The following is a 20,589-nucleotide window of genomic DNA, read 5'->3' as shown; positions in this document are numbered from 1 at the left end:
GAAGAAAGTCATAAATACCTAGGATGGCTTGAGTGTGAGTAGATTATGGGACAATTTTCATTTCTAACCATTTAAGCCTTTCCAGCTCATGAGTTTTCAATGGTGGAGAAGAGAAGGCATGAATAGCAGGCATTTTAGGGACGTAATCTGGCATTGGGTGCAGTATCACCGTGACCAGTCCAGGGGCAAAATCTGGGCAGGAGGAGGCGACTGACAGGGCCTTCAAGTCTCCAACCCTTTTTTAATGAAGTAATGGCAATAAGCAAAGCCACATTGAGAGTCAAAAGCTTCACAGAGGCTGACTTCACAGAGGCATCTGACAACCATTCCAACACAATAGAGAGATCCTATGGGGGAACCTGTGGTCTGCAGATAGGCCTCAGCCATCTAGCACCACACAAGAAACGGGACACCAGGACATGTTTCCCCACTGAACCCCCATCAATTTTGTTGTGGCAAGCTGAAATAGCGGCCACATAAACCTTAAGGGTATTGGGAGTCAGTCTAGCTGTGAGACCAACTGGGCAGTAAATTGGGTTAAGATGGTGTTGCTCATACCATGTTGAGCAAATACGCAATTTAAGAGCACACATCTTTCTAGTAGAGGGAGCCCTAGTGTTTAGAATGGTATCAATAACATCAATTGAGAGACCAGTTTCCAGATCTCCAGTCAGTGGTGAAAGATTGTCCCCCAAACCTAGGACAGATGGTTCCTCCTGGTTGGAATCACCCACCCTGAACACCCACCCTGGTGATTTATATAGGTGACTACCGATGTGTTGTCCATCGGCACCAACACAATGGTAACCCCTGATTATGGGAAAAAGTGATTCAGAGCTAGAAACACAGCCCTCATTTCCAGGCAGTTGATATGCCACAAGAGATGAGGAACACAACCCCCGCATCTTTCTTGGGAACCAGGAAGTATTGACTCTAAAACCCTGAGTCCATTTCTGGTAGATTAACATGTTCTATGGCCCCTTTGTACAAAAGGGACTCTAACTCATGCTTGAGAAACAGAACTAGTTCCAACTTCACTATAGTGGGAAGCACACTGTTGAAATGCAGATGAATCCTGAATCCTGAAACTGCAGGATTCAGTTTCAGGATTGAAACATAACCGCTCTCTACTCTTCGAAGATATTGGGCATAAATTTCAAAGCTGCCAACTTGTCTGAAAGAGGAATTAATTTTACACTTTCATTTCAAGTGAGGGAGGGAACTATCTCTGTGTCCTAAAACCGCTCACTTGCAGGAAGTAAACAAGATGAATGAATGTTTTTTTTATGGGTCAGAAACCCTGCCAGGAACTACCTGGGTGGTGAAACGATTCCTGGAAGGGAATGAGGGAGAGAGGTGTGGTAGATTTTTCCCTAAACCTAACTTTTTGGGGCGTCTCCAAATCGACACCCAATTGATCTTATTACCTGAGGGGTCTCCAAATCGACACCAATACCTTTATCTGGAGCGTCTACAAATCGACACCCAATTCCTTAAACTGGGGCGTCTACTAATCGACACCCAAAACCTTTATACTCTAGCTCTTGTGTCTTCAGTCGACAACTGGCCGAGTTTCTTACTCTAACTAACTTGCTTCCCTAAACTAGCTTCCTTCCTAAACTATCTTACTGCGCAGGAATAATCGACAAACAGACTTAAGCAAATGTCCTTTAAATGCTTTAATCACGGCCAGGAGATCTTCCCGAGCAGTTCTCAGGGAATCTCTCCCAAGAAGCAAGGCCGGAGGATTTCAGACAAATTCCATTGAGAATCCCACCAGAAAACACGGATGCAACAGTTTTTATAAAATTGAGAAAACAAATAAGACTAACATGTCACCTTCAATATGATTGGTTCAATTGGTTCAAAAGCCCCAACCTTTTCCCTCTGTCACTGGCACAAGCAAACTCTGATTTTGTGATTACTTATCACAAGGTTTGAGAACTAGTCATCTGTCTAGTTTTACTTCCCTTAATTGTTATTTATACACACACACACAGAACTCAAAGTCACAAGTTTTCCCCCAAAGAGTTTGGAAACATTTAAAAGCATGTGAATGTTGTTCCTGCAAGAAAAACAAATGTTAGTTGATTAATCAAAGTTGATTAATTAAAAATATCCATCACAGAGGTGACTAGATGTAGAGGCCACTCTCCCTCCCTCTAGGGGCTGACATCAGGACTTCTATTTCTATGAACACTTTGCTGCTAAGGCTGAGGTCAGTTCTGTCCCCTGCAGGCTGAGACTGTGTGTGCCGCCTGAACCCACAATCCCTACAAAGGGAAACACAAGCAGCAACACTGACCTTCTGCTCCTACCTCCTGGAGCTGGGTCCAGGATGGGGGATAGAAGGAAAAGCCTGCTCGACCCGGTGAGGCATTAACTGCCAGAACGCCTCGGATTGTTTCTTTGCCGCCTGAAACCTGTCAACGACTGTACTGACAGCGTCGCCAAACAGGCCAGATGGCAAGACCATGGAGTCCAGCTGAAAAGGTCTTTCTTTATCCCTTATCCATGAAAGTTTGAGCCACAGATGCCTCTCCTTAGCCACCAAAGCAGCCATAGAACGGCCGATAGCATGGACCGTCTGCTTAGTGGCGTGGAGAAACAAGACTTTGGCTCTGCGGAACTCTTTATATACGGGGCTAATACCCTCGCCGGTGTTCTCTGAGCAAGTCAGTCTAGTAAGCCTGTAACACCACTATGGTGTTCCAACGCATTCTCATCCTAGGGCGTCATATACTGACACTTTTGACATTTCGTCTACATCCAACACACATGGCACCCTTTAGCGTCAATATGAGACGCAGATAGCTTTGTTCGGTTATGGGTAGGTTTAGGTCTGGGGTAGGTTTAGGGTTAGACCGCTAGGAGGCGCCTTCTGGCCCATATCTATCTGCGTCTCATATTGACGCTAAAGGGTGCCATGTGCGTTGGATGTAGACGAAATGTCAAAAGCGTCAGTATATGACGCCTTGGGATGAGAACGGGCTGGGTGTTCAGGGACCAACCAGCCTGACCTGCTGCCTCATAAGCCATGCCCACGATGTAACTCTGCATGGCTTTGAGGGCAAGGTTGGCCTCTTTAAAGATGAAGCTGATATGGTAGAGAGATAGCCCACTAAGCATGTCTTCTACCCGAGGTTCAGATTTATACCCGTGTTCAGTGAACCCAACAATAGTCGAATAATCCAACGTCATTGGGTTATAAACATGGAAGGAATTATGTTTAAAGTAGCCACCGCACGAGTGAAGACCTCTTGCAGTTCCTTGTAGGTTTTAGAGGAAGGTGACAGCTGTCTGAAGGTCGCACTCGACTCATAACCTCCCTCTATGTCTAGTTCCTTAGTTCCTCGAAACTAGACCCCCTGAGAGCAGGTCCATATCTAGGGTTGTGGAGAGATTGTAGAGCGAGCTTCCAACTCTTGGGTTGGATCCTCGGAGACTGTAGATAAAGCGTGAGAAAGGACAGTGCCCGTTTCATGCTCTTCTAACAACTCCATCTGCGAGCCCCATGATCGAAGTCGATGCACTGCCTCAGCAGTATATATGCAGATATAAAATTCCTTACATCGTCAAAGAGGGTGAGGTGGGAGCGGAGCTTCCTCAATGTAAAAAGCCCACTTTGTGCTCCGCTCGAAGACATAGAACACATAACTCGTGTCCATTGTCCCCAGTGATAGAGCGGGGCACGGCTAAACACATCTCACAAACTTGGAACAGAAAAAAATAAATAAAAATTGTCTAAGACAAACAGTTTTGCATACACAGTGACAGATAAAGCTATTGAAGACAAGAAGCTGGTGATGCTCTCGCACAGGTGTTTTTATAGAATTCATTACGCAAGTCGTTGCATCACCTGACTTCATTCTAGGCCAATAGCTTGGCATGTACTACACGAGACTCAGACACCGGCTCACACTGAAGGTGTTCCCATTGCGTCAACACCATGACACAGAGTTAATTTTCCCTCGAAAGGGAACTTTATTTGTGGCCACATGTTTTATGGAATTCCCACTTATTTACATCAATTACATTTCAATACAGCTAAATCTCACATTTGATATGGCTGATGGTACTTAAGAATAAAAAAACAGGACATATATATATGGCTTTAACAAAATTTGAGAATATTAGACACACTCACACATACACTCGCTCTTGTGGCCTGATAATTCAGATGAACATGTTGAACTCTCTCTCTGTCATTCACAGCCGGCCCTGTGGTACACGTTTAATCTCTCAATCCATGTTGCCTGTTCCCTTTTACTTCATTACACTTCAGAGTACTCCTCACCCATTAATTTCCCTATGGACTCCTGTGCCTCACTACCAAACCTGGCAACCCGTGGCAGGAAGTGGATAAATGGAGAGACTCCCCTGCCAGAGGCGTTTAATAAAAATAGTGAAGTCTAACAAAAACTCAGTTGTGTGAGCACATAGGTTCATGTTGTTCTGTATGCAAAGGCATTATGTATCACACATGAGATTGCTGCAAGGAAAAACCTCCTTCCTTTGAAATGATCTCTGAAGTTATTCCCCCTGATTTATTAACCAAATGCTTTTACATGAGCATTTGTGATAAGTCAAGTGTTCTTCTCAGCCATGAATACTATAAAGCACTGTAAATATAAACATGGCCTTTCCCAAAGAAAGAGCTTTCTCAAGGTACATCGCTGCACCATATATAATGGCCCCTGTAGTGTGTTACATTGTGTTACATGCCTGCGTGCATAGTGCTATGTCTCTGAGCTGAATAACAAACTCTGACCCAATCCAAGGAGGTGACCCTAGCAAATGGGAAAAATCACAATGCTCAGGTGTATTTATGTGATTGCATTTTTCCATACCCAAGGTTATGAACAAGGGATAAAGTATGGTCATATCATGTTACTAAGAGGCAGATACAAGTTTTAATAGCTGTGTCTAACATAAATTCTTATGTTGGGCTTTGACAAGAAAATCAGCAGCATAAATTGGATCTTGAGATTTATGTCATATTATACAGTATATTTAATAATATATTCTTGTACTGCCCATAAAAGCCTGAAACTGTGTTGTTTAATACTAGCAGACAGTTTTGTGCATTGTTTATACAATTTTAATCAAATTCAATGAAAACAATAACAGCAATAGTAGTAATAATAATAATATATTATTTTAATATTATTACAATAAAAATGTTTTACAATTTTAAAATGTAGCCTGACTCTGCACTGTATAATAATTTTCAGTGTATTATAAAATGTATTTGCTCTCACTCTCTGAACTTCTCAGTTCAGTGCAAAGTTTTTTTTTTCTTGTTTTGGTGGAGGGGATTAATTTAGATAGAGCCCACAGTGAAAGAATCCAGCCCATAATATGGGGGGAAAAAAGCCTTTCAGATAATGATCCACTTAAAGCGGCCCTATTAACATAATTTGATGTATATTGCTGATTGTAATTTAATTTAGTAGATAGGAAACCCAATTATGCATAGGCAAATTTTGGAGCAGAGTGAGTAAAATGTCATGGCGGTAAATTGACAAATTTATGATGATATTCAGCAGTAGCTTTTCTAAAGCATAACACCCTCTCAACAATGGAATGACACAATGAAGTGCTCATATTAGGAAATGAAAGCTTAGCACTATCATTACAGCATGGCATAAATTACATTATAAAATATATTAAAAAAAGAAAACAATCCCTTTAATTTGCAATAATATTTCACAATATTACTGTTCTTACTGTATTTTTGATCAAACAAATGCAGACAAATATGCATAAAATACTTTTTTTAAATGTTTAAAAAAAACTGTAGGTTTCAGAACTTAACTTACTCGTTAGTACAACAACAGTACAAAAACTTTTATTGAATCCAACCTCAGAAAAAAAACTCATTTTGAATTTTTTTTTTTTTAACTCCCGTTATAATCAATGGCGCTGTCTACACTGCACAATGAATCTCTTATTTACATTGTGCATGTTTGAAATGGTAGTTATGATAAAGCAATCGTGAGAGTGCAGAAATCGAGTTTCATTGACAAGATCACTGCATTCATGCACTCAACCGACATGTCTGTCACTGGTTACAATGCGCATCGCTGCAACCTTTCATGCAATGGGAGTAGGTCTAATTATAATGTTATAATCAACACATTTCACAAACATCTCAACAGCTGTTATAGTAAAAATTTAGAAAAAGTTTCCGAGAGAGTTCCACATGTAATACTAATTTAATATGCAAAGACGATAGCCAATCATAGCAGTGGATGTTTACACTGAAGTATCACAGCAGACATGGACCTTCAAACCATTGTTAAGCGTTGAAGTCCACTAGCGAAAAATCCTGGAATGTTTTCCTCAAAAACCTTCACACGCCCCTTCCAACAGAGCATTCAACTCAGAGGGCTAAAATTAAAGTGTAGAAAATTGGCTTTTTTCTAAATTATGACCTTTTTTATGTAAAAATCATACTAACATTATAAGTGCACCTTAGGAAACATAAAATATTTTTTTCAAAATGCAGTTCTTTAAAAAATCGAACTTTTGACCGGTACTTTATATACGACTGAATGAATGGCTGACTGACTGACATAAAGCTGCTTAAAAAAATAAAATAAATCCACAATCAAGCACTTTCAAAGTTTTTTTAAAATCAAATTGGCTCAAAAAACCAAGAGGGAACATGTGTTTGAATGGTTACAACGCTTCTGCTCAAAGCCCATGTCCATGAAGCAGATGGACATAAGACGGAACATGATCTGTGTGCAACATCCCTTCTACAAGTCTCTCATTTCAACGACTACTATGAGAAACAACACTGCAGGCTAAGTCATAAAATCCATGCCATGCCATGTGACAAATAATATCTAACTTTTATTAAGAAAAGGAAGCCAAGGCCTCTCACCCTTTATTGATTTTCTACAGACTTCGGTGTGCACCCACAGCTAAGCAATCAAGCCACAGAGGAGAGCATCTCACAGAGTGGGACAGACACTATTAGACTGCCCTCCAACCATCAATATAAGGAGCAAGACTTCCACTCTGAGGTGAGCAGGTGTCAAGACCTAGACAAGACAAATTTGAGGATACATCTGTAACAAGTTTCCAGGGGGTGGGAGGCGTGATCGCAGGAGCGAGTGTGGGAATATCACACTTCGCAGACGCTATAACACACATCTTATGTTAACACACTCACCTCCCGTACACTGCAAAGAATACTTTAAAATATATTCCTCACATTATAAAAGGTGTTTTTAGAACATACTTAAATCACATATATACAAAGGTTTACAAGGTTTACTGATTTACTGCATTTATAAATTTACATATTTATTATAAAATATAGGTTTTTTTTTTTTTTTTTTTTTTTTAAGTATTGCAAAATATTTATATGCTAAATAAATGTTCTATTTATCAATTCATCCTGAAAAGATTATATTATGGTTTCACAAAAAAACATTGATAATAATAATAAGAAAAGTTTCTTGAGCACCAAATCAACATATTAGAATGATTTCTGAAGGATCATGTTGTCAACATTATGTTCAATACTTCGAGGAGATGCTCTATAATGGCAACAACGGTCGACTACGCCACCCCAACATATTGGGGAAATAATAGCCCTAAGGGCACACAGGTTCGTTTTGAGAATGGGTGAAGAGACGTGGGTCATATATCGAAAAAAGTACACTTTTATTTATCAACATTAAATAATAAATAGCTAAAACGTAAAACGTAATACAGTAACGTGCACAAATCTGCATCACACATACACACAAAAAGATTTGAATTGAGCTAATTGACCAGCAGCAGGGGTACCTGGAGGTACAGGACAGCTGCCAAATTAACAGAGCCCCAGTAACCCGATACACGTGCCCACACACGCACACGTGAGGATTGGATGCAAGAAAACACATGGCACTGGGTGTAATCACCACACACAATAGACAAAATATAAATCAACAACTTGAAAAGAACACAACACTGCAAAAGGAAACAAAGAAAACGTACTCGGTTACTAACGGAACCTCGGTTCTCTCTAGAAGAGGGAACGAGTACTGCGTTTTATCAAAACGCTACGGGAAAAGTCTCTTTTCACGAAACACTGAAGCAAAAATTATCCTTTAATTTTTCATATATGTAAAATGCGTTGCGGCAGCAGCAGACAGCTGAAGCAAGACGGCTTGTCTGCTCATTGGCTGCTCTGCGGCAACTGCATAAGCCTATCGAGCGCAGGCTGATGCAACATCAGACCAATGAGGGCGCTTCGCGCCCTCCTCGCCACTTCCCGCCGAGACGGGCGTGGCTTACCTCTATAAAAGGAGCTCGAGAAGGCTGATTCACTTGATTTTGATCGCCGAAGCGAACCAGAGTGAACCAAACGCACGGCAAGGGAACGCAGTACTCGTTCCCTCTTCTAGAGAGAACCGAGGTTACGTTAGTAACCGAGTACGTTCTCTTACGAGAGTTCTCTCGTACTGCGTTTTATCAAAACGCTACGGGAACCCCTTGCAAAACGCCGTGCGTGCTGGGATAAAAACACTGATCACCGGAAGCTATTTCAGGCATACAGTGCATAATCACCAGATAGACTCACACAGAGTCAGGGAATAAGGGGGGGAAGCCTTAATTCCCTATACTGTAGCGTCCGCAGGCTTAACATGACCTCACAGGGAGAGTCTAAAGACAGGAGGGGTTTCCTCCGTCCTTATATAGACATGTCCACAGACGCGAATATGACATCACATAGCCAGGGTAGGGAGCCTGCACTAATGTGGGAAAACGTGGGTCTTACACAGTTCAGCCCAGTATAGTCGGTATAGTATTACACCGACAAAAGCTTAGCCTGTAAGGCGGGAACCTCTAGGTTATAAAACCTGATAAATGTAGACGGAGAGGCCCAGCCTGCCGCCGTACATATATCCTGTAAGGAAATCCCGCTGGACCAAGCCCACGAGGAGGCAACGCCTCTCGTAGAGTGCGCTCTGACTCCCAACGGGCATTGAATGCCCTTGGCAGTATAACCCAGCGCTATGGCGTCAACTATCCATCTGGATAGACTTTGTTTCGAAACAGCCGTTCCTTTGGAACGTCCGCTGAACGAGACAAAGAGCTGCTCTGTCTGTCTAAAGGCAGCAGAGCGGGACATATAAGTTCTTAAAGCCCTAACAGGGCAAAGAAAACTCGAGTCCCCTTCCTCACTCGACGCCGGCAGGGCAGCCAGGGAAATGACCTGAGCCCGAAAAGGCGTGTTGAGGGATTTCGGCACATAGCCGTGCTTAGGTTTGAGTATGACTTTAGAGTCATTAGGACCAAACTCCAAGCACGTCGGGCTCACGGAGAGCGCGTGCAGATCGCCTATGCGCTTCACTGAAGCGAGAGCCATCAAAAACACTGTTTTGAAAGACAAATGTTTGAGGCTGATTGACTGGATAGGCTCGAAAGGGGCACCTTTCATGGCCGCCAGGACCGTAGAAAGGTCCCACATAGGGACTGACGGAGGTCTGGGTGGATTCAGTCTCCTAGCTCCCCTGAGGAAGCGGATGACTAAATCATTCCTTCCTAGTGACTGACCCAGCGTTGAACCGGAGAACGCTGAAATAGCCGCCACATACACTTTGAGCGTGGAAGGGGATCTGCCCTTATCCAACAGCTCTTGTAGGAAGGAGAGAACCTCCGTTACCCTGATTCGGGGGAGGTCGGTGAAGCTGGCGGGCGAACCGGCGAGCTTGGTCGGGGTGGAGAGGGTTCCGGGACCCGCTGCGAGCGGCGCTTCTTACGGCGCGGCATCGCGGCGGAGAATGCAGGCTTCGAGAAGGATGCCAGGCGGGTCCTCAGAGCCACCATAGGCAAAAGCTCGCAGTGAGGGCAGCCGCCGTCAGCGAGCGCGAGCGCTGCATGGTCCTCACCGAGGCAGGAAACACAGATGACGTGGTCGTCTCCCCCGGCGAGTGGGGCTCTGCACGAGCCGCAGGATTTAGGCATCTTTAGAAAGACGCCGCTCTTTTAGGGGGTGAGTGCTACGAGAACACTCACACACACACACAAAACAGAGCACAATAAAGGATATGGGCGTCGGAAAGCGCAGCAGGTACGGCTGTAGAAGGCGGCGTAGGCCAGCGGCTTCGAGGGCTCGTCCCGCTGAAGTGCTTGCTTCGAACGACGCTGCTTCCGTGATCCAGCGATGCGTGCGCTTCGCTGAAGAGATTAAAATCAAGTGAATCAGCCTTCTCGAGCTCCTTTTATAGAGGTAAGCCACGCCCGTCTCGGCGGGAAGTGGCGAGGAGGGCGCAAAGCGCCCTCATTGGTCTGATGTTGCATCAGCCTGCGCTCGATAGGCTTATGCAGTTGCCGCAGAGCAGCCAATGAGCAGACAAGCCGTCTTGCTTCAGCTGTCTGCTGCTGCCGCAACGCGTTTTACATATATGAAAAATTAAAGGATAATTTTTGCTTCAGTGTTTCGTGAAAAGAGACTTTTCCCGTAGCGTTTTGATAAAACGCAGTACGAGAGAACTCTCGTAAGAGAACAAACACAAAAGAAAATATATATATATATATATATTAATGACTTTTCTCTTTAGAAAGAACAATTTTAAAGCACAGAATTCACTCAGACTTCCAGCAGTTATAAATTAGTGCCCGGAGTGAATTATAAACCATAACAAAAATAATAAACAAAATACATGAACTCAATATACAACAAAGTGCTGATGCACGATCATAAAGGTTAGCAGGTGGCAGCCGGCAAAGACAGACCGGCCAACAAGCTGCACCACCCCTGACCAAGGCGCGAAACGACACCGCACCAAAGTGCGAACAGTTACTACTGTATAATAGATAGACGTAGAGGCAAAACAGCAACGTAGTCACGTCACGATTCAATATTGATGCTCAATCCCAGAAAATAGCCAGGGAGACCCTCAGATCTGCAGATAGACCATAGGATGGTCAATATAAACAAAACCCTTCATAGTTGCGCACCATGCAGGAATACAGCGGCTCGATCAGAAGCATACCGCTGTGAGTAGGCAGCCAGCACACAGCAGACAGGAGGACAGGGGCTTAAAACCTTCAACGGCAACAGATGACGTCACAACGGCGATTCCGAGACACATATCCGGTAGCCAAAACCCACTTCTTTTATATTCATGCAAGGCAATTAATAAACGGACGCATGCGTATGATCTCCCAATGGGTGGAGTTACTCCACCCTGCTACACTATCACAGGAATAAATTACTTTTCTAAAATATATTACAATAGCTAACAGTGTCACGGTGTGGTGCAGATAGAAGAAGACGAGGGAGAATCAAAAGTTCCAATGCAAACTTTTACTAACAATATAATTCAAACAGGTACAGACAGGCAGAAGGTACACACACACTTAGTAAGGCGGAGATCGGACAAGGACTGGCAGAACAGACAGAACTTAAATACAAACACAGATTACACTGATTAACAGAACACAGGTGATACAGATGAACTAATGAGGGTTATCATGGAAACAAATGAGTGGCGGGAAAACAGAACAAAGGAAGACATGTGACTAATGAAGATACAAACAAACACTGACACGTGACAGTACTCCCCCCTTCCAGTAAGCGCGTCCTCGCGCCGTAGATAGACCAACTGCGGAGGTAGGGAGGGGACTCAGGAGGAGGACGAAGAAGAGGTGAAGAGCAGACAGAAGGCAGGAGGGACCAGGGCGGAGCAGACATTGCAGGTGGCCAGGGCGTAGCAGTCTGTGCAGGCTCAGGCTCAGGCTTGGGAGCAGATTCAGGAACAGATTCAGGCTCAGGGACAGAAAACTCAGGCAGGGCGGTCTCGGCGGGATGAGACTCTGGAACAGGGACAGGAACAGGTCTGGGAATATGGACAGTCCTTGGGGCAGGAACAGGTCTGGGAACATGGACAGTCCTTGGCTGAGGGCTCAGGCGGTGAGGCGGTGGCCATCTTGGCTGAGGGCTCAGGCGGTGAGGCGGTGAGGCGGTGAGGCGGTGAGGCGGCGGCCATCTTGGCTGAGGGCTCAGGCGGTGAGGCGGTGAGGCGGTGAGGCGGCGGCCATCTTGGCTAAGGGCTCAAGCGGTGAGGCAGCGGCCATCTTGGCTGAAGACGAGGGCTCAGGCATGGTGGGCATGGCGGGCATGACGGGACGAGAATTGGGAATGATGGGACGAGACTCTGGAGTCAGCAGTTTTCTGTATCGGGGGTACATGTCTTCCAGACACTTGAGAATGGCGTCCCTCCAGGGAAGTCCTCGGGTGTCTGGAAGTTCAACTGGGTGGTAGTAGTTGGCCCCGATCCAGTATAGTGTTCTGAGGGTCTCATCATCATAGGGGGAGAGGATGACAAGACAGCAGAAGTCCACGGAGTGATCTACAAAGTTGAGACCCTTCCGTGCCAAAGCAGCGAACTGTGCTGCTATATCCATTTTAACGGTCCGATCTTCTGTCACGGTGTGGTGCAGGTAGAAAAAGACGAGGAAGAATCAAAAGTTCCAATGCAAACTTTAACTAACAATATAATTCAAACAGGTACAGACAGGCAGAAGACACACACACACACCTAGTAAGACGGAGATCGGACAAGGACTGACAGAACAGACAGAACTTAAATACAAACACAGATTACACTGGTTAACAGAACACAGGTGATACAGATGAACTAATGAAGGTTATCATGGAAACAAATGAGTGGCGGGAAAACAGAGCAAAGGAAGTCATGTGACTAATGAAGATACAAACAAACACTGACACGTGACAGTTTATCAAATTAATTATTTGTGCAAATATGTATTATTATATATATATATTATATATATATATATTATATTATAATATTAGGTAACACTTTATTTTACACTGCCATTATTGCATAATGTTACATGTAGTTACTATAGTAATAACTATAAATTATGCATAATTACATGAAACTAACCCTAAACCAAATCAAACCCTAATCCTAACCCTATAGTAAGTAGTTACTTAATATTACTCAGTACTTAAATGTATAATTACAGTGTAACAAAGGCACCTTAAAATAAAGTGTAACCTAACAGGATAATATAATATTAATGTCACAAAACCAAAAAATGTGCTCACATGTGTCTGTAATTAGAATGACAGAGATGAAACAGATGCCTCACAATATTATATAGACAACATATTGCTGGACAACCCAGCAGTGTAATAAGAACTCTATTACTATGAGCTGCCTGGCAGAGGGGAGAGACAGCAACTCTTCCACTGGTCGAGAGATGAGAGCCTGAAAGATATATACCTCCACTCATCAATAAAGACCCAGCACAGACAAGTACTTACTCTCAGCCTAAGTAACTCGCAGAAAAGTTTAAATTCATAGCCCTGTACAACATCAATAAGCTCAGAAACAATCAAACATGCACACAGGCTATTTTCATTACTTCATTCATGCAATTTGTGACTCGTTTTTGTCATTGTCATGTCATATTGAAGGCCTACATTTAGTTTTAATATTGACATCAATTTTAGTTATATTCTCATGGCCAGACTTACAAAACATATACTCTGGTCTCTAATGTGCTCTGATTTGCAGCACATATCACACAATGTTTCATTTGCTCTGTGTCAGTCCTTAAATGAACAAAAGGTAGCAACTGCCAGCTGCTGATCCATAGATTGAAATGGACAGTGCTGAAATGAAATCTGTTCATTAAATACGGACAGGCTGCAACTACACTACCTGAGCCTTTCAGTTGAGATAATGATTTGAGTGTCCTTAGTTCCTCATTGGACTGTAAAGTCAAGAACATATAGGCTAAATCACAACCTCATTACAAACCTTGTTGTGATGGATGATGTACATTTTTTGATGAAATTTCTTTCTGGTGAGTGATAGTAATATTAGGGTCACACTGTAAGCGCATTACTAACATTAAATCAATGACTGAATATATATTCTGAATATATACATTTAAATAATACCATCATACATTTAATAATATAAAATATTGATTTAAAAATAATATATAATATATAATTATATAATAATAATAATAATAATTTAAAAAAGATAATTTTTTCATGTTTAGCTGTGTAGTTAAATCCAAACAAGATCTGTGATGCAGAATGAATGATAGATACAGTTAATTAACACCAAGAATTACCAAACACTCTACACATAAATACTGGCAACATCAAACCATAAACTAAAGGAACTGAGGGCTTATATACACAGAGGATGGTTATCAATGGAGCAGGTGCAAAACTAATTGCAAACCATGGTAACAAACGAAAACTCAGGTGAAGACAGTGACAGTGAAACTAAACATTACATTACATTCCTCCCCTGGAAGGCACGTCCTCGCATCACAAAGTCCCAAGGAGGCAGGGAGAGAGGAAGCTGGAGGAGGAGCTTGAGAGAGATGTGACCAAGGCGGGGTTGGCCAAAGAGAACACCTAGGCGGAGACTATTGTGGGAGGAGCCTGGGTGGAGATGTGAGGATTATCTTGTTCTGTCTTGTTCATTATCTTGCTCTGCTTAGTTTCATCTGAGGAGCCAGAGTAGAGATGGGAGGAGCCAGAGGATGACCCCAAGCCAAACAAGAATGAAGGTCCACGGTGGAACCGGTGAAGGGAAGAGCCAAGATGTAACCAGAATCCCGACCAAGTGAGGTGGAGTGGACACCCAGGTGGAGCTGAGGAGACGAAGACCCAAGGTGACAGTGAAGGCCTGGAAGACCATGGTGCATGGCCACAGGCATGTGTGATCAAGGTGGAGATGTGGGCTTGGCAGACCAGTGTGGAGTCGGTTCAACTGGACAATGGTGGAACCAGAGGGAAAGAGGAGTCCGTCGGAGCCAGAGGGGTGGAGGGTTGAGGCGCAGCTGAAGACTCGAAAGACTGAGGCGGATCCAGAGTGACGATAGACCAAGGTGAAACCAGAGGGACGAGGGAGCCTTTCGGAGCCTGAGGGATGACAGACGATGGTGTAGCCGAGGAAGCGTTGAGCCAAGGTGGAGCCGATGGGTCAGAGGGCCTAGGTGGAGTCCAGGTTTTTAAGGCTTGAGGTGGAGATGAGGGATCCACAGAACAAGGTGGAGCTGGAAACTTGGAAACCCAAGGCGGATCCGAGCACTAAGGTAGAACCACTGGAGGAGCCGAGGGGCTGAAGTGAGACAGCAGAGGAGACCCAGAGGAACTGGATGTCTTTGTCAGAGGAGAAGGGAGAGAGAGGCTAGGCGTGACCATTCACGACAAAGGAGACTTGAAGCTGAGCAGAGCCAATGAAGACAAAGCCGACTTGGAGTTGATCTGTTTCAATGGCATTGAATATGAATTGGGACTAGACGGGACCAGCGTAGACTGTAGACCTTGTAGCATTATATAATCTAGCTCATCCAATATTAATTCACTGGGGACCCAGCTTATTTCACGCTCCTCCTTATATCGAACTCAACCCTCCATCCTTCTTCAGAACTATGAAGTACCGGCTGTAGAACCCGGACTCCCTGTCTGGCGGGGGAACACGTTCTACAGCCTCCTAACCAAAAGGGAGTGAACTTCCTGTTCCATCACCCGACTCTGCTCTGGGTCTACTGCAGTCCAGACCACCAGTTGAGCTTCGGTGGGCGGACCCCGAACTGCAGCCTGTACCCTATTTCTACAGTGCGCAGGACCCATGGAGATACATTGGGGGGACATCGCCATGTCTCTACAATTTTTACCAAGGGAACCCCAGGGGCTGGTGTCGGGGTTTTTTCGAGCGCCGTTCTTGATACCCTGAAGCTGAAGACCGGCAGGGAATATTAAAAAATTATTCTCGGTATGTGGACTCAAGTGCTGCCTGGCCACAAGCCTTTGGGGCGGACACTGCAGCGTGCCTTCACTGGAAACCGATGTGTCCCGAGTGCACTTAGCAGCGGGATACAGTCATTATTATACATTTCAATGTGAATGAAAACATAAGTAAATGTATATATGATAGAACTACACTTTACATAAAAATACACACGTATTCTCATGAGATCATTTTAGAAAATACAGCTTTGCCATCACAGGAATAAATTACATTTTAAAATATAATAAAATGTAAGCCAGTTATTTTAAATTGTAGTAAGATTTCAAAATATTATAGTATTTTCAATTAAACAAATGCAGCTAGTGAACACTTCTTTCTAAAACTTTTGAACGGTAGTGTACGTTCTTGTGTTTCATGAAGCAATGCCTTAGTTCCACAATGTACAGTAAAGACTCGTTTGGGGGGTTATTTTTTTTAATTAAAACTGGGTTCAGATTTAATTAATCTCCCATCCGTGAAACCACGACACTTTTATTAAGTTTGTAGAGATCTGCATTCTGTGTTTGTCTAGCAGTAATGAGTTTGGTGATGCCAACAAAATGCCCTCTCATCACATGCTGTGTGAAGAAGACCCGGGCCACAACTGAAAAAATCTCGAGGAGAAAAATAGGTGGAAGAGAAAATAAGACCGTCACACCACCCAGATCGGATGTTTCACTAAAGCAGAATCAGGAACTTGCTTTCTCTGTCATATCCCAGAGGAAGTACAAGAGGATAAAGCCAACATCAGTCACCCTTACACCTATCACTCCACGCAATCAAAGCTCCCATTACAGTGTGTGCCAAAGTAGCTAAATGAATCTTCTCCTTTGATTAATAGCATCAATAAACACTGGTGTCTCTTCCATCCAGGCTGAATAAGACGGCAGAGAATTCGGATTTGAATTCAGTCTCCCCCTCATTTTAATAATATTACCAGCAACCCAAAATTATTTAATGCATTCATGAGCATGGAGGTGATATTTGGAGCTGGCTTGACCATGCATGTCCTAATACAAGGAAGTGAGACTCTCCGGATGAGGAAAACATTGCCTGGTAGGAGATAATTAGCTCTCATGGCTTGACAAATGGGCTGATACCTATGTGCATACATGGCTAAGATGGCCGTATATGGTGTCTTCATTAATAGGCTTGGTGTGGCGTCTCCCTTTGTAATATATATAAATATTTATCGGTCCACCTCCTGAGCGGGGACAAGCTATCATACCTGACAGAACACACAAATACTAATTATACACCAAGAAGAAAGGAAAAACGGAGCATAGGATTCATACGAGCAAACTGGAAACTGGGGCACCTGAAGGGAAATTTAAAGAGAAATGTTATTTATGTGTATTTCCTTTCATTTTTAGGGTGGAGAGGTTTGCCTTTTGTACGTACACAACAAAGGAAAGGACAACATTTAACTTTGCATGTGTGTCAATAAGGCCTACATGGGTTTTTTCTGTCAAATTTGAACAGAAAAAAATGCATTAAAACATTATCATCTATTTTTATCATTTTTATTATTATAAATAATAAAACTTGAAACTTTAAAATATCTTTGTTAGGTTGCAAGATACAATGGTTTATATATATAATCAATGTTAACATTATGGAGTTAACATTAAATGAATCCATAACAATGTATAACAGAAAACCAGTATTGTAAACCAATTGTATTGTAACCCTAAAGACTTTACAAGTAAATAATAATAATGTGTATACATAATACATTTTATTATTATTATTATTATTATTATTATTCACTTGCAAATCTTTAGGGTTACAATACAAATAGGTGTTAACTCACCTTTTATCTAATGTTAACTCCATAATATTAACATTGATTCAAAGTGAATGTCCAATAATGTCAACACATCCATGTCTATAGAAATTAATAACTTTTTTCAGAGATAAAGACTGTTTGAAGATAAGCATCCTCAGATGCTGCTTATAAACAAAGTAACATCAAATCTGACTGTAAAGCCAAAGCAATATATCTCTTTGAGTGTTTCTAAGCGATATATTTTATATTTATATTTATACAGGATGCAAGGGAAGTGTGACTATAGCAGTCGATCGGAGATAGATGATTTAGATGGTTTAGAATAATGCGGTTTATGAAGGATATTTTTGCTAAAGCTGTATAATCACTCTCTGTTGGCACTGTATGTGTGTGCACCATCAGAACTGTAGAGCTCATTAGGATGACTATAAAGTGCAAATACTATAATATTTACAGTAATCCCGTTGTAACTGGTTAAGTCGCTTTAGTGTGCTTGGTGGATGATTGTTGGTACTGCTTCATATTCATGCTGTTTTAGAGTAAAGTCCTCTTAGGTTAGATCTAATGGCTTTAATGTGATGTTACCATATGCTTTATTTTGTTATAATTCATATTCACACTGGAGTGTATTGTATTGGATACAGTATTTGGGTTAAAGTTATGATGAACAAGGTTGTTTTTTTTCTTCTTTTTTTTTTAGATCTCTTAAAGGTACACTATGCAAGATTGAGAGGTTTAAAAACCAAGTTTGAAAACCAGCAATGCAAGTTTGAGAGGTGGCGTCCCGACAAATCTCGCGAGAATCACGACTTGCTTTACGGCACAACGTCACATACATCAACAACATATGAAGACACTCTATGGAAGACACTAGCACGCATTTCAGACGTGAATCATGGCAGAGTCAACGAAGAAAACGCGGTCGGAAGAGTCAAGGAAAAGAAAACGAGAAAGTGAGACACAAGACTCCCACTCGGTCAGGCTTTCACTCGTTGGCGAGAGCTAAAAAGCAGCAAAGGATGCAACAGCGATGCTGACCTGGCGTTCTTGTTGATGGACTAGTAAGTAAATCTCTTATTTGTAAACTTGCTTGGGTTCTATGTTGTATGTTGTTGCGCTTGCTTGTTGTATGTCATTTTTTACGAAGTTGTTCATTCATCCATTGTTGATAATAAGACCAGTCCACTAATTTCCACATATGTCTAGCTAGCTGTCGATTAGCAGAGCTATTAGCAGACTTGATAACAAACACTCGTTTCTCTTACGTGTTTTTGCGTTATGTTTTATTGCCCAGCTTGCCTCACGAGCAAGTTTACCAGCTGAACTCAGGTGTTGTGATATGTATTTATCACGTAGTCCTTTGTCTGGTTCAGGTTTCGTATGGCATGTGTACTGTGCTTATGCAAACTTTAGCCGGCATACTTGTATGAAATCGTGAAACATTACCTCGTCAGTAGACATCTTCGGAGGCTAGCTGTGTCTGCTCGATGTCCGGCGCCTCCATCCTACTGAACAGGTACCGGTATACGGGGGGAGGGGTTTAGGTCGAGACTGCTCTGTGTGAGTGGTATTTACGACAGTAACGTTAAATACAAGTACTCCACAGCGACTCTAGGGGTCGCTGTTTGACAAAAACAGAAAAATGCATAGTGTCCCTTTAATTTAATCTAAAATAAATGAAATGCAATTTATACATACTATGACTTGAATACATGTCTTGATGATGAGCGTGTGTGTGTGTGTGTGTGTGTGTGTGTGTGTGTGTGTGTGTGTGTGTGTGTGTGTGTGTGTGTTTTATTTTTTAATATGGGTATTTAGGGGCATAAAGTAAAAAAACAACTGTGATATAACTGTGCTTAGATTATAATGAAGACAAAAAGCCTCATTTAAAGACATAAATCAAATTAAAGTCATATAGTGTGACCAATACACAGAAACATGCAGAAAAAATTATAATATCATAGAACAGACTCCTTCAGACCCATGACTGTACCAAAGCAAGATTAGTTCAAGTTGTAAAAATGTAATGTGGTGTGGTTCTCAAGAAAGATATTTATGAATAAATAATTAATTATATTTGTAAATAAAAAAAATAAAAACTTTTTAAACGTAAAATATATTTGTAAAACTTTTTATAAAGATGCGTTTCTTTATATGAAAGAATAAAAATATATTTTTTTCAAAAAAGATGAATTTTTTTTTTTTACATTTAAAAAATAAATAATCTTTTTATGAAAGATGTATTCAATGTGTAAGGATTTTTTTTGTTGTTGTTGTTACTTACATTATTTAATGGGTGTGTTTTAGTCATCAAATTTGAATTTGTCATGAAAACAGTATAACATTTTTTTCAAAACCACTTGAAAAACGAATACAGAATTTCTAAAGCATGTGCCAAAGTTTTTAAACTACATTTCTGGAAGATTTTTCAGAAGTCTGGTTTAAAAGGAGAATCGTTTGTCATTGACCCATTTGTGTAAAAAAAACAAAAACAAAAACAATTAAATTGTACGACTTACTGTAATTTTTTTGTTTAAACATCTAACAAAAACATGCACGACCATTATATCAGGGAGGTTGAGTTTGAGGGTTATGCCTTCACAATTAAAGCTTCTTCTGTGGAGAAACATTCAGTCGCAGATCAAATTAAAGCTGTTGAAAGAAATAAAAGTAGATCATGCTTAAATTGCTTTCAATTATCTTTGATCACCCACAAATGAAAGTCAAGAAAAATTACCTTGAATTCATTACCTTAGCTTTTCCATTAATTACTTACACTCTTTACACTCGGAACTCATTAAAAGGAGTCTCTGTGTGTGTGTGTGTGTGTGTGTGTGTGTGTGTGTGTGTGTGTGTGTGTGTGTGTGTGTGTGTGTGTGTGTGTGTGTGTGTGTGTGTGTGTGTGTGTGTGTGTGTGTGCGTGCGTGCGTGTGTGTGTGTGTGTGTGTGTGTTTCTCTGTTGCCTAAATGATTTTAGATATTTGAAATTACATTTCT

Source organism: Rutilus rutilus (genome assembly GCF_951802725.1).
Source record: "Rutilus rutilus genome assembly, chromosome: 12".
Taxonomy (NCBI): domain Eukaryota; kingdom Metazoa; phylum Chordata; class Actinopteri; order Cypriniformes; family Leuciscidae; genus Rutilus; species Rutilus rutilus.
The sequence above is the reverse complement of the archived record's forward strand: the minus strand, read 5'-3'. Positions refer to the sequence as shown.